At 36.8% G+C, this 16410-nt stretch overlaps 1 long non-coding RNA gene across 2 annotated transcripts in view; it reads right to left on the reverse strand.

The window, feature by feature from the left end:
• LOC128316123 (uncharacterized) overlaps positions 1 to 16410 on the reverse strand; it is a 237557-nt gene that overhangs the window by 129429 nt on the left and 91718 nt on the right. Inside the window, exon 3 of one of the 2 annotated variants that reach the window (XR_008299712.1) lies at positions 3611 to 12410. The exons of the other annotated variant lie outside the window; for it this stretch is intronic. This is a non-coding gene — a long non-coding RNA (uncharacterized LOC128316123). Of the gene's footprint in view, positions 1 to 3610; positions 12411 to 16410 lie in introns of those variants that run through there. 2 annotated transcript variants of the gene reach the window in all.

Consider the following 16410-nt stretch of genomic DNA (forward strand, 5'->3'; position numbering starts at 1 on the left):
GGTATTTCTATTTTTAATTTTTTGAGGAACTCCATACTGTTTTCCACAGTGGCTGTACCAGTCTATATTCCCATCAACAGTGCTTGAAGTTTCCAAGGTGGTGGCTATTCAGATAGGATGGTCAGAGATGATTTGTCAGGGGAAGTGATATATCTTCAGAGATCTTGATACTTCAATGAGTTATCCATGAGCATAGGGAACAAAGAAGTGCTTCTGACAGAACAAAGAAAGTATACAATTTCTAAAGCCATCATAAACTTCGTATTTTGAGAAATAGGGAATAACTCAGTGTGGCTAGAGCACATTGAACGAGGTTTAGCATGAAGGATGAGGACTATTTAAAATGTATTTTCTTAATTTAAATTTTTGATTATTCATTGCTAGGATATATAAATGTAATTAATTTTGTATATTTATTTCCATATCCTGCAATCCTGCCAAACTTTCTCATTAGTCCTTACAGCTTTTTTCCAGTTTTCACTGAATTTTCTACTTAGGTGTTCATGTCACTTAAAAATAAAGATAGTTATATTTCTTCTTTTCCTATCTGGATGCTTTTTATATTTGCCGGCTTTTACTGTCTAGAACCATAGAACAATACTGAGTAGAAATGAGCATGTGAGATCCGTGTCTTGTTGTTCTTAGGGGGAAAACATTAAATGTTCTCCATTAAATGTGTTATTTTCTGAAGGTGTTTTGTAGATGACCTATATAAGGTTGATGAAGTTCCCTTTGAAACCTAGTTTGCTGAATTTTTATCATAAATGGATATCATATTTTGCCAAGTACTTGTCTTCACTTATTGAGATGATTTTTTTTTCTTTTTTGTTAATACAGTAGTGTGCAAATTTAATATTGTTAATTAAAATTAATCCCATATTACTAGGATAAAACCTATTTGATCATCATGTATTATTTTTCTATGTACTGTTGGACACATGTTAAAATTATGTTTAGAACTTTACATCTATGCTTATAAGAAATCTGATTTGCCACTAATCTCATCCAGTGTATTTTTCTTTTTTTAAAAGTTTATTTATTAATTTTTGAGAGAGAGATAGTGGAGGTGGGGAAAAGAGAGAGGGAGAGAGAGGATCCCAAGCTTGAACTTGAGGGCTTGAACTCATGAACTGTGAAATCATGACCTGAGCTAAAATCAAGAGTTGGACCCTTATCTGACTAAGCCACCCAGACACCCTCAAGTGTATTTTTCATCTCAGATATTGCTTTTCTGTCTAGAAGTATGATAAAGGGGTTTGTTTTGTCACTTGTTATTCCATATCTTTCATGTCTCTTTTTAACTTTTTTTTACACATAGAATAAAATTGTAATAACTTTTAATTCTGTCTGCTCATTCTAATATCTGTTTGATCGCTTATTAATTATGTATCTTTTCTTCCTGCTTCTTTGTATGTCTGGTACTCTTTGATTGGATGCCACACATTGTTGATTTTACCTTGTTGAAAACTGGGTATTTTGTATTCCTATAAATATTCTTGAGTTTTGCTTTGAAATGTAATTAAATTACTTAAAAACATTTTGATCCTTTTAGATATTTGATTATGATTTTTCAAAGTCAAATATGGAATAGTGTTTAGCCTAGAGCTAATTATTTCCCACTGCTGAGGCACAACCTGCTTTGAATATGCTACCTACCATACCATAAATTATGAAATTTTCCTATCTAGTTGGTGAGAATAAGCATTATTCTGGATCCTGTGCAAGCCTTAGCGCTGTTCCCTTTAACTCTACTAAATTATTCTTTGTCTGGCCTTGGGTGGTTTCTTCATTCACATAGAGGCTCTGACTGCTCCTCTAGTATTTTCTGCAGGTCTCTGGGGCTCTCTCTTCATGCAGATGTCTTTTCTCTGCTAGTCTGCTCTGGGACATCTACCTAGCTTCAACTACCCAGACTCTCAGCTCTTGTCTTCTCCGTGCAGGAAGTGTGCTGGGCCCCCTCGTGTTTTCTCTCCCTATCCCACAACCTGGGATCTCTCTTAAGGCAGTAAACTGTGGCAGTAATGGAGCTTACCTGATTGATTTCCCATCTCTCAGGGGTCATTGTACTTAGTTGCTTGATTTCCATTGTCCTGAAAACTTTTATTTTTTATATTTTGTCTGCTGTTTGATGCCTTGGGTCTAGAGGGTAAACCTGATCCCTATTTTCCCATCTTGGCCAGAGGTAGAAGTCATTTATTTGTTTGTTTTTGTTTTGTTTTGTTTTTGTCAGTGGAATAAAAGCAAATCATGAACTGAGAATGAGAATGAGTGTAGGGATTTGAGTTCTGAGAGAAGTAAAGGCATGAAATAGTTCTCTTAAAGAATAGTAATGCAAATCTCCTCTTGAAAGTGTGTTAAAATGATTAGGCATTATATGTAAAATGAGATAGTTCTAAACTAAGGAGTTATATGAAAACGGTTGAAACGTAAATGTGCATAAATTAAAATATCGTTAATTGCTCATGTTAAACCTGTCTTTATTTTTAACGTGAAACCCAGTTACTAGGTCTTGGATGTCCAATTCTACTTGTAGTTTAATGATTTCAGTTAATTGAAAAGGAAATGCTTTCTGACGTCAAGCTTTAAAAAAAAAAAGTGGAGTGGGCTGATAGTTTTAACAAATATTTAGTTATAAAGACATAATCTTAGCAATCTGGGCTTAGTAAAGAAAATGTCAAATGTATATTTGGGTACCCTTAAATGACTGCTTGCTCAGTTGATTGAAGAAAACTGATACATTGTTTTCTATACAGATTATTTTCCTTTTCTGTAATATTGGCTGAATCCCAAAAGGAACATATTGGCTCTAAATGGTGTACATAATGTTAATTTTAATCTTTTTCCCCTAAGATTTATCTCTCTTTTACATTTTTTATATCTTTTGATAAATTTATTTTGTGATTTCCTCAAGAATGCTTACTTTTATTTTTTTTTTCTATTTTTCCAGATACTGAGTATGTAGCACAGTGACCAGTGGTAGCTTTTTTTTTTTTTTATGTTTATTTAAATTTTGAGGCAGAGAGAGACAGAGCATGAATGGGGGACGGTCAGAGAGAGAGAAAGAGAGAGAGAGAAAGAGAGAGAGAGAATCCGAAGCAGGCTCCAGGCTCCAAGCTGTCAGCACAGAGACGGACGAGGGGCTTGAACTCACAGACTGACGCTGAGATCATGACCTGAACCAAAGTCAGATGCTTAACCGACTGAGCCACCCAGGCGCCCCCTGGCAGCTTTGATTTACATCTTCCTGACTTGATGTCATTTTTTGTATTCGTAGACTACATTTTCACTGTAGTTATTCATGTTACGCCACTGGATCAAATGAGAATAAGGTGATGCTTTTGAATCATGGATTTAATACAAAAATTTGAAGAACTGTTTGGATTTAGGAATCTAGCATTTGACTTTTTCTTAATCATTTTCACCATATGTAAGTCATAGTTACTAATTTTATACAGATACTGATACCTTCATATCTTTCCCACATTTCCCTAATTTTTTTAGCAAATTGATTTATTCAATAATTTAAAAAATTACTTATGTGCATATTATAGCACACCAGTGGTAAAAAAAAATGACAAATAGTATGTGATCTCTGCCATTCATAAGAACTTATTTTTAATATTAAAACAAGATTAATGCAAATAAGAGGAGGGATACTAAAAAAACCTCTAAAAACCATCTAATTGGTGGATTATTTCATCAGATGATAAAATTTTTAGATACTCAGAAAAGAAAAATACAATTGTGAAATGGACAAGTGGCGAAACATTATGGACATACTACTGAGATAGACAGCGTAATATCAATCTTATTTAGGGCAGTAATAGACAGCAGGGAAGGTGACACAGAGGTGGAGAGGCACCAAGGTGGAGAGACCTGTGGTTACATGGGTGGGGGTGGGGGTGTTGGAGGGTGAGTTTGCATTAGGAAAAGGTGAGAATAAGGGTGAGTTTGGGTAAACTGTCAAAGGCCTTATATTCTGGGCAACTGCAAGTTTTGACTATTTCAGAGGCCTTGTTAGCCTGCCAAGGGCTCTTCCAAGTATTATTAGGCGGAAAAAAAAAAAATCATTCTCTCTCAAAGTGATAGCAAGTCATTAATTTATGCCATTCACAAGCAGCTGAAAGTTCCAGTTTGGTCAGTCGTGCCAATTTAAAAGTGTTAGCCTGAGTAAGTCCTACCAAGCTCACCCTGTGAGATTTACTTCCCTGAATTCTACAAATTATCCATTAAATATATTAGCAGGCATCTTGATTTAATCTGGAACAAGATGAACTCAAAAAAGCAATTTTTTTTCTCTTTCTTCCCAAATGTTCACATCTATTTAAAAGCTTTTTCTGACCATTTTGCTTATTTTTTAAACATTCCTCTGGCCTTATTTTTTTTTTTTTACATTATGAAATGATCTGAGTTATAAATGACATTGAAGAGGAACAAAGCAACTCAGCAGTTGGGGAGAAAGCTCAGTATGTGCCATAATTTTCTGCTCTGAAGAGATAAACTGATCAGTGATACGCTACAGTGATTTTACCAGAAAGCCTGTTTATTGTTTTGGCTTTAGCACATTAAAACTAGCAATGGTTCAATAAGAAGGGGTTGTGTTAAGAATTTTCTTGCCAACTATAAAGTTCCTTGTTGGTTTCATAGATAGTTTTCCCCCCAGGAAATCTGTGCTCAAAAGGGAGAATTTTGAACTCAAGAGAACATGCTTTCATTTGAAAAAATATGAAGAAGCCCACAACACAGTGAATGAAACATCAAGAAAACGTAAACATCTTTATGGTGGTAGAATTCCCCAAATACAGTGCAAGGCTCTTCTGATACAAAACAGCTGTTTTTCATGTGTATCTACAACCAGGCACACGGAGAAATGCTGCTTAGACACCTTAAGTCGTTTCAAATCAGCTTAAAGCATCCTTGGCACCCTTAAATATTAATGAAAGTCAACAAGCAGTGAAGTCTTTGCCCTACAGGGACTGTCACTGGTCAGCTCCTTGCTGTTTGTTTCTGAGTTAATCAAATTACTATATCATTGGTGCATTTGTACCTTCCACCATTAATGGTGAGTGTCTTTGAAAAGAAGAGGATGTCTTGGCATAATGGCTCATTAATCCTGTGGGAGATGGGGGAGGGGGACTCGTTTACCTAGATTGCCCTTGCATGTGAGGTAGAGGGGTAGATGAAGAACATTGGCAGCAATCAACCTCTAATAAGTCCTTCTAAAAGCTACTCCCCTTCACATCATCCCAGCCAGATAGGAAGTACACAGGCAAAAAAGAGAGAGAAGCTATGAAAGGAAGCCTTTAATGATGCTAATTTCTTAATTAGGTTCCTCTGATGTAGGATATAGACATAGACATTAGTACCATTCTTAATATACGTGGAAGTCACTTCAGAAAAATCACTCCTGCAGGAGAACTAATTGTTACCAAAATGAAAAATACGTTCTGCACGATACTGCTATTACTTATTTGTACTAGGCAAAACATACCTTTCCTTCCAGCATCAAAATGGTTAAAATGAAGAAGCCAGGTTATTACACATTTCAATTCCAGAGTCAAATATAAAAATTTCTATTATAGGGACAATTAATTACATCTGAAAATGGCAAATGTGCATCCTTGTCAGGTAGAGTGTACTCTGATGGCCTTTCCTCAAACACTGAATGTGGAGATTTGATCTCTTCTAATGGTGCTGAGAAAAGGGTAATTACGCTATGGTCAAAGCTAATTTGCTTTCTGCCAGATGAACTGTTGTATTTTATTGTACGCTGACATTTTAAAGTAATTACGGCACTGTTGACCTTAGACAATTCCAGTTGTATCGCTGTCTACAGCTGCAGCGCTCGGTCTACCTTTGGCTGGCAGACAGTGGCTGTAACGAGGTAATGACACGGACAAAGAGCACCATATGGGGCTCCTTTGAGATACACAAAGCCCAGTGAAAGGAAACAAGAAAATTTTAACATCATCATTACAGTCACACATCTTTACAGCTATAAAGGATCCTGTCCACACATGCTTGTGCGCATGCACATACACACTGACACACAAATAATCTAAACACTTCGCCTGCTTGTATCTTAAGTGTGTGCCTGGGTGTGTATGAGCATGTGTGAGTGCGTGCATGCGCGCGCGCGTGAGTGCGTGCGTGTGTGTGTGTGTGTGTGTGTGTGTGTGTGTTTCTTTTGTAAATGGCAGCATGCATCAAGAAGAAAAAGAGATCAGGTAGAACTGAATGTGACGGACTGGTCTTCCACTGACACGAGTTCAAAGGCTAAAGACTATTGATTGAGATAAAAGCCCAGGTTCTTATCTAATGTTAAAGACACTCCTTGTTGTCTGAAAACGGTGCACATAATTAGGCAGAAAGAAGAGCACTTCAGCCAGAAAATTACTATAAACTGAGCTTCATTAAACTTAGATATTAGTTAATTTAAAGGAAGAAGGTATTATTCATTGATATATTTTAATGAGCTATCTGGCTGTCTTTTCTATGGTAAGAAATAAAAACGTGTTCAGAGTTCGGCCTGGTTAATGTATCCCTGCTAAGACAGCAAAATAGATTAATATCATCCAAAAAGAAAAATACTTCATCCTCTTCAGGCACAAATGTGCAGGATACCGAGCTATGGAATTATCGTCGAGGAGAAGTGAAAGAAAACTGAGCTTTACCATCACGTTAAATATTTTATTCTGTTTATTAGGGTATGTGAAGCTGGACTATGGGAATGTGAGCTCTCTTACAATAAGCCGTGGGTGTTGCCTACATCATAGCTTATGGCCTACTTAAGTGACAGTTACATGGAGCAAAGGCAAATCAATTTATTTTCTTTTGAATTACACTTATATCATTCAGAGTTTTTTTCCCCCTAGTAATGATTGGAAGGATGCATGTGTCATTAACTTACCAAGGAAAAAAATATATAATTTACAAATTATACAGAGATGTTAGAGATGGCTTCAGTGTCCTCAATTTAGGTTTAACTGTGGGGTTTATTTTTCCCCTAATGTGTGTTTGTTTGTTTTGTTTCTAATTTTCTTCACTTTCGTTACTATTTGGAGATCTCTATGCCAACAGAGGGTTTTTGTTTGTTTTTAGGACAGACTTCATCTGACAGAGTTACTAGAGAATTTCCGTTCAAAATTGGAATTAAATGGAATTAAATTATTAAAATGGTTATTTGTGAGGTGCTTACTTTTGGTGGCATGTGATTGAAAATTACCTCATTTGTAACCCCGGTAAAAAAGAAGTTCTAGAATAGATGCAGTAATCTCTTTTTAGTTGCATTTTTGTTTTGTCCTTAAACTTAGGCAAAACTGATTGACTATATACTATATTCATTGTGGTGGGCTTAGGGATGTATTAATGCTATTTAAAACTCGTGTAACTATTGAATTACATATGAAATTCCTGATATTGTTAGAATGACTTAATTATTCTGGCACTGTTATTGTGACATCAACATATCCACTTAAGATCATATGTTAAGAAGAATGCATGACCAACCCATTTTAGAACATGAAGAAGTAACAACAGCAAAGCAATCTAAGTGAGTGAAGTGATACACTAAAAAATGTAAAATCCGAGTGTTTTTGGTCTTTGCAGATTCAGACCCTAGTCCAACATTAAGAGACACACCTGGAAATATGCACACGTCATCTATTTGTACCCTAATTCTTTGTTGTTATTAGAGACAATACCCCACACCTGAGAGCTAATTCTTTCATCTCCAAAAGTCCTTGATTGAAAACCTTCACTATATTTATTAATGAGTAATACTGCAGGAGTCTACCATTTCATATTTGTGGATACTTTCAGAAAATATTTATTCCTTCAGAAGTGCCCAGAGTGATGTGAACTTGAGATTTTACTGTCTAAATTTGTCTACCCTCCAAATCCTAAATGGTAGTAAAGACAAAGAAGGAAAATAAAAGTTTCTGAAAGCTGCATTTTAAAAAAAGGTAAAGAAAGAAAGAATTTCGATCATATTTCTGGAAGAGGAACGGAGTGAGGGAGATACATGAGCCCAGAGTAGTCAGAATCAGGAAATGAGTTCTGATAGATTGAGAGTGAGTGGTAGAAAGAAAGAGAATGACAAGAAGTAAGAAATCACTTTCTTGAATTAAGAGTGAGTGATGCAGCCGGAGAAGCAGAGAGAAAGAGAGATGGAGTTGGAAGCAGAGATGAGAAGAGAGCTACATCACAGAAGCAGGGAGACTGTAAAAGACCATTGCATAATAAAGCAGGTGCATTGCATGCACACTGGAACATTAGAGGTGATGTCTGTAACAAGACGCTATAAAAATTCCACTTATTATTAGAAGCTGACAGAATGCAAATAAAAGTAAATGAATAAAAGAAACAAAGCACACGCAAAATAGGACAGAAGACCTCCAATGGCTCTGAGTTCTAATCCTTCCTGGATCTTTTTTGTTTTGTTTTGTTTTGTTTTGTCTTACTGCTACTTTTACACTGATCTCTCAATATGACACGCCAGCATCAATTCTTCTACTCTGTCCTAAGAAATGGGCGAGGCAAGGAAGATCTGCAAAATTCCTAAATAGCTGCAAGACCAGGGCTTTCATACAATATTTCAGTAATTCTGCTGATTATTTGAAAAGCCCAAATTTTTCATACCTTTAAAATGTGGCAGAAGAGCGCATCTTTTCTATGCAATGAAGGTTGTAAACAAAACCAAAATTGGCAAGGAGAAGGGTAGCTTTCTGGGAAGCAAAAATTTTAAAGCAAGCACTCAAAAGTCTTTGGAAAAGTTTCAGAGATTCGTTGGAAGCAAAATAATTCTCTCAACTCTACTTAAAATGAGCTAGTTTTCCATGCAAAGCTATTTGGAGCCATAAAAAGACAGTAACTCTAATCAAGTATATAGATTCATTAAGGACCATACTAGATCGAGGTCAAATATGTGACCCTCCAATCTGGGTGCACTTAGCTGAGGCAATACTATCTCATCATTACTATCTTGAATTTATTGTCCATGAAATAGGCTGTTGCCTGCTTTTCTATCAAAACAAATATAAAGACTAATCCAGCACGTAAAAGTGTAGTCAGACTATTGAATCTTTTTAGCTGGTGTGGATACACTGCAAAGCAAGAGAAGTCCGCATAACATTTAAAAAAAATATCTTCCATAAAATAATGCATTTTCTCTACTAAATATCCATTGCATACAGTGGCTTTCATTAATTTCAGGAAAGGAAAACCAATCTTTGTATCTGCCTTGCTTTAAATATCTTCTGTGCAGGAAAGTTTTAAGCAGCATCACTATTTTACCTATCCAGATCAAAACTAGTCAGGGAAACAAGGACACAGGGTTCTGAGGAAAATGTAAGAGACTGAAACACCAATACTGTTGGGGGAACCAAGCACAATGAGAAATATTAAAGGTTTGTGAAGATTTCAGCGTACTTGAAAAGAAAAAAACACATATGCAGATATTAATTTTCACATATTTATATGTTTTTCATCACTTTATACAGCCTTGAGATGAACAATCCTGTTATCACGAAGACTTCTCTCAACAAGTAATAGCTAGAAATTAGCTTGGCACTGATTTAATTAAAATACCAGGTTTACATATTATTTTAGCATTTTCATATTCAATGTCTTCACTGGGCATTTATATAAGGATAAAAAAGAGAAGTAATTTAAGATTATTACAAAGTTAATTAAATTAAATCAAATCTTCAATTACTCTTAATTTCCTTTATTACACAGTTTGGCCTTTGGTAAAAACTTTTTTCCCTTTTCTATCACAAGGTAAAATATTTCTTGCTATAATTCAGACCAGCTGCAATTTGCAAATGTGCCAGAAAACTGTTCCTGTGCTGGTTGCTATTAGATAATGTATTTTACATAGATTAGCCTAAATTAAGAGTCAGGAGGAAAATCTTTCTTTCGTTTCATTTTTTTTTTTTTCTGGTTCTGAATGATGAGTAACTGTCAGTGTGTGGACGCCTCTTTTCAAGGAATGTGTGAAGCTGTCACCCTGCTACATGTGCAGGACCATCCAGATGTTACACAATATGAAATCCGGGTCTCAGCATCGTAATGATTGTCAAATGAGGGCCACCTAATTGTATGCCCGAGTCTCAGTAAAATGACAATTTCTGGAGAGTTGGAGAAGGCCAATATCTTTCCATTATTTTAAGCCAGTATCTTTTCTCGGTTAAGTGTGCATTATCTTCTTGTGGGATAGTGCTAAAAATATTTAAAAATCTGTTTTGCAAGGTACTGCACCGTAGTTCGTGATCCGATTTCATTGGTATTTACAGAGGAAAAAAAAGAAAATATTCTTACATTACGGAGGTTTTGTCTAATCACAGCTATCAAGGATGAGGAATTCTGATCTGAGGACAGTGAACGTGCCACGCTGGCATCAGAGCCTGTTTATGCAGGTAATGGCTGGTTTAGGACACCTCTGAACTGTCACGCACCATGTGAATTAATGAGGCCATACAGGTCTAAGGTCCCTAAAAAGGCCTCTCTAGATTAGGGTCTATTAAACCTGCCACAAGCTGCTTAGTGTTATAAAAGTAACAACAGAGGCTTAACATTTTGTTCTTTCCTCTTCTCCCTTGCTTTTTAAAATACTGAAAAGAAAAATTCTCTCATTCCTTAGCAAATGCTCTAACTTACAATGAAGAAAGTCCTATAGATTTATGAGACACTCAACGATTATTTAAAGAACACTAATGCTCAACAAAAACCTCCAATATCAAAAATATAAATTAGGTAGAAAAGTAGGTTTTAGGAACTGCATGGTGAGTTAATAAATGAAGCAGCTCTATTTACTTGTTTTGTTTCAAGATTAAGGGCAGTTACATTTCAACAAAGTAAAATAAAAGAAATTGCACACAAAAAAGTGGCCAATATAATCAGGGACAAGTAGAAAATATTAGCTCTGTTTAGGCTTAATCCAATATTTAGTTGAGGGAATAAAATATCATGATAGGTTCCCATGAAAAGGACAAACATCAACAGATAAAGAAATGATAATTAGCGTTTTTTAAGGATCACAGTTAATATCGCTCAGAGAATAATTTTATCCTCACGATATTGGCTTCACATTTGGTTGCGTGTCCTTTGTTCACGTCCTGTATTATTTCAAAACTCTCTCTCAAATGGCTATAGTTTTTCTGGGTTGTGAATATTATTGCATTAATGGACTTTCGTTTTTGCTTAGAAAGATTTGAGTGCAAAATCACTTTCACATCTTCAAATCTATTAGGTGCTTAGCCTTTAATTTTTTGCGCATTAACATGAAATGGTCGAAATATGAGGTTATTTTTGGAGTGATTATTATGATTGTAATAAGGCCTGACACTTGCGCGACTTCAAACACACAACCACCAACAGTTCCATTACAACAAAAGAGCTCCCAGGATAACACATTTTAATAGTCAGAAGAGTTGTGAATTCACAGCTTTGCACAGCAGGTGTGGCTGCACATCTTTGCACCCCTAAATACACTTGCTCATCTAATCTGACAGATTAGACAATGGCACAAAACCCTCATCACCGATGTCTAAACAAAGACTTCATTTCAGAAGAGACAAAGCTTCATGCAGACCGTGTTGCCACTAATAACTTTTCCGAGCGGAAAACAATGTATATTTTATTAATGAAAAACAAATTGCGGCAGGGAAGATGAATGTCTTGGCTTTTCTGACATTTTAAATAATTTGCCTTCCCTTCCCTTTTGTGCCTTTAATATTTACCTTCATATCAATCTTTATGCAATTTTGTTAATTAGCTATGGTGCTGGCAGCAAAACACGGAAGGCGTCCCAGTGTAGGACCTTAAAGCCCGTGTTGCCAGGGGAAAACAATCTTGCTATTTTTGCGAGAGTAAACTATATTGGAAAGTATCTCCTTAATTAGAGCCAGAGGTTAAGTTGGACTCTGGGGCGCCCACGTTCTGGTGACAAGGCACTTGGCAAAGGGTTTCGAACAGGAAAAGGCAACCTGATTTTCTATTCAACTTTGTCGCCGCTGAACATTCAAAAGTGAGGCTGGGGATGTGCGTATTTACCAGAAGGGAATGGACTGAGCATTAATGGGCTCGGGAGGCTTATTTGGAGGCAGCTGCACTTATCATGAATCAGGAAAGGGAAATAGCAGCCCTGGTGTGCTGTAGGTCAGTCACAAATGTCGACTTGAGAGAGCCATAAATCTCTCGCAGGACTCCAGCCAGTGACTTGCAGAACACCCTTCTAGCGTTTCCCTATAATTTAAAGATTATGTAAGGTGTATCGTGAGCGTGTTCGATGAAAATATTAATTTAGAGATAAATCCCGTAAGCGCTTGGAGGCAGCGGCTTCTGCCGCAGTAGCTCTTCAAACAGGACACAGGCTGCTAGTTTGGTCAACAGTAGGAGGTCATGGAAGGCTGCCAAAGAAAACAAACCTTTTTCAATAAAATGCTTTCAGATCTAAGTAGTCACAGAATATCTCCTGTACTGTTTTATTACTGATATTTAAACTTTGATATATCGTCTTTTGCTCGAGTCAGAAATCTTCATCATAAAATGAACTGTGGCGCGCACACACACACACACACACACACACACCAAGAAAGGCAATTAATCACAGCCAACTCTTTCCAGCGAGTTCAAATAATTTTCTGTTGTTTTTGCTGGGGGGGGGGGGGGCAGGGAAGAAAGGAGGGAGGAAATGGTAAAAGTTGAAGTGTCAACTGTTTCGCTTTTTAAATGTATTTGTTGTTTCCGGAAAGACAGATGACATATATTCGTAAGAAAAATCTTGAGACTTTGAGAGAAATGATACAAGTTTCCTAATGAATGGTTTATTAATGATAATGCTAAGGGACGATGTCATTTTCATTTAGCAATATGGCATAATTGATCCTAAAATAAAAGTATTCTACGTCTGTCTCTTTGGGTAATTGGATAATGTTAAAATATGAGGTAGAGTGTACAATGGATATTCAAATTTGTCATATACTTAATAACCTAAATTAGAAATTAATGCAGTTGAAAATATTGCCAAGGTAAGGATGCGAAAGTTGATACAATTGATTTCCAAAAAGTCACCTTTCGCTTGTAAGGTAAGCATTGCACTGGAGAACTGTTTACCGCAATTTGCATTTGCATTTTCTAAGACGCCTCTTTAGAGACCAGGAATCCATTAACGGCCTTCTCTCTTGTGGTTGGAAAGTACAACACTTGGTGACCACAGTAAGCACCAGATTCTACTAAATGGGTACCAAGTACTACCAAGGCCATATTCGTGTTCATCACTGTGGTTCACAAGGAGATTTCCAACGTTTTGAGTTTTTACCTCCCATAATTATTTAAGCCCTAAAGATATATAAGAATAAATGCAAATTGAAAACAATATAAATGAGGATTTTACATATTGTTAATGATATCCTGGAGTTGTAAGATGTAATTAACATTATAGTGTGCCTGGACAATCCAGGCAGAAACCAAATGAGAATTTGCGTCTCAATATTGGAAGTGTTGATACAAAACTCACAGGTATCTCTCGCCCACTCCCTATGTTCTCAGAGGATGGTTCAAGTGTTTTAATACTTCTCTTCATATCTTGACTGGTTTTAAAAGTAACGTGTGCGTGGAGAACTCTGACACTTTCGGTGCAGGCATTATCAGCACAGCGATATCTGTAAGCTATGCATGGCCACCTTTATTGTTTTACTGTTTTAAAAGCTATGTTCCACTCTGAAATTACATTAAGAATATAAATTTCAACCTCAAATTATGATTCTGTACAACAGAGGCAGAATGTGTGCTTTGTAGCCCAAGATCCCTTTCATTTAATATTAAGCATTCATCCTCTCACATTTTTCTATTTTTGAAAACTATTTGAAATGAATAGACATACACCATAGGATTCTAGACCCTGTAGAATCCCAGGGCCTGTGGCAGACTGAAGCCTAGCAGCCTCTTGTGCGGACACTGCCAGCAGAATATTTGAAGTTGATGCAGCTTAGGAAGAGGCTGATCTTCACAGAAAAGCCAGAATTTCTATAAAAAAAAAAAAAAAATTTAAAGCCATTTTGCCCCTAATCGTAGACAAGCATTAAAGATCTTAAAACATGGCTATGATCAGGCAATTTTTTTTGGTACACTTTTTAAATGAAGAGTAGCGTCTGCACAATTTAGAATGATGGACAGATATTCTTATACATTCCATACAGTCTGAATTTGAAAGCTACTAGCTATACGATCTTCTGGAGTCCCAGTCTGTCCCCTTCTTTGATATAGCTAAAGTGAGTTGGAAAGCACAGAGATTATTTTGAATTGATGTGAAATATGCCCTGTCCCCGCTGTCCTATGACATGCCTGACATTGGCCATCATGCGTTCAAGTTGATTCCTTCGTATTAGTCTATACAGAATACAAGCCCAGGCTCTTCCCTTTTTCTGTTTTATACTCTTCATTGCTTACTTCTACCCACACACGGAGGGAAACAAAGTCATCAAAAGGCACTAAGGAAACAGAAAATGAGAGACAATATTCTTGATCACTTCACTAAACCAGCTTAGAGTTTTTTGTTTTTGTTTTTGTTTTCCTCTTTTCATATTAAAGCGGGGGTGTGGCAAGAGGTAGAGAGAGAGAATCTTAAGCAAGCTCCATGCTCAGCACAGAGCCTGATGCAGGGCTTAATCCCAGACCCTGGGATCATAACCTGAACTGAAATCAAGAGTTGGACACTCAAGTGACTGAGCCACCCAGACACCCCACCAATTTAGAGTTTTAACTCAAGTTTCAGTGGTGAATTAACTCTGTCAAGCGTTTCACGGATCAAAACAAACAGGATGCTTTTCTATTTGTTTAGCATGAGATATAGAGTTTTAAGACTATTTATCTAGCACTAAAGATTGATTTTATGAATTGAAACTGAATCTAATTGCTTCCCAATAACAAATAGTATATTGCTGTGATGGAAAGTAGAGTTGATAACTGAGGATCAAGAAAAGGGTCTATTATACAAATGGACTGTGGTCTTTTTTGGGGTATTTCCCTAATATAGCTATAATATCAAGAATCTGCACTGAAAAGATTCTGCCATTGCTAAATTCGAAAGATGATTAAGAATCTGTAATTATCATCAGTTGACTGGGGGGAGAAAATGGGCCACAGAGAAAGAAAGAATTAGAAGGGAGAACTATTGTTGGAGTGTGAGGACATGGTTGGCATAGTCAGATAACAAGGAAGTTTCTGTATCTGATCATGCTCATGAGTAAGAGTCAATAATTGCTGTTGTCATCTTATGACATAGGTCAGCATTTTGTTATACAGTAAATAATTGTAGATAATTACAGACATACCTTGTTTATTGCATTTTGCTTTACTGAACTTCACAGATACTGTGTGTTTGTTGTTGTTGTTGTTGTTGTTGTTATTTTATATAAAGTCATAGCAACTCTGCATAGAAAAAGCCTGTTGGCATCATTTTTCCAACAACAGTTGTTCAGTTCTTGTCTCTGTGCCACATTTTGGTAATTCTTGCAATGTTTCCAATCTTTTCACTATTGCTACAATTGTCATGGTGATCTGTGGTCAGTAATTACATCCCACTGAAATCTCAGATGATGGAGAGCATTTTTTTAGCATTGAAGTACTTAAAAAAAATTTAACATTTATTTATTTTTGGGAGAGAGAGAGAGAGAGAGAGAGAGACAGAGAAACAGAGTGTGAGCGGGGAAGTGGCAGAGAAAGAGGGAGACACAGAATCCAAACAGGCTCCAAGCTCTGAGCTGTCAGCACAGAGCCCCATGTGGGGCTCGAACGCGGAACTGTGAGATCATGACCTGAGCCGAAGTCGGATGCTCAGTCGACTGAGCCACCCAGGTGCCCAGCAATTAAGTACTTTTAATTAAGGTATGTGCATTGTGTTTTGGAGCATAATGTTAGCACACACATAACACTCTACAGTGTAGGGCAAACATAACTTTTATATGCAGTAAGAAGTCAAAAGATTCATTTTCCTTACCTTACTATAATATTCACTTTATTGTGGTGGCCCAGAACTGAATCCACAATATTTCTGAGGTACGCCTGCATGCAGAGTTCAGGCATTATGTTATCTGCTGACGTTAGAGAGCTATGATATAGTCCTCATCTTCAAGAGAAACCCAGAGTTTAAGAGGACAATTCATGGCAATTCCTGGATCCTCACTAAAACATCTGTGACCCTCTACAGTCATGGTCTGCAGCCCCAGCGAGGTCCATAGGGCTGCCTGGTCAGCTCCCTCACCTATTTTTCACAGAAACTATTTCAACTCAGTCCCATCTTTCCAAAACATGTACCATAACCCCAATCTATCACTCCTAGAAAATCACCTTACCTCCCATTCAGCAAGGAACATAGAAATCGTTGAGAGTCAACCCAACTTGCTGACA

This window comes from Acinonyx jubatus, chromosome A1 (genome assembly GCF_027475565.1).
Source record: "Acinonyx jubatus isolate Ajub_Pintada_27869175 chromosome A1, VMU_Ajub_asm_v1.0, whole genome shotgun sequence".
NCBI classification, from domain to species: Eukaryota; Metazoa; Chordata; class Mammalia; order Carnivora; family Felidae; genus Acinonyx; species Acinonyx jubatus.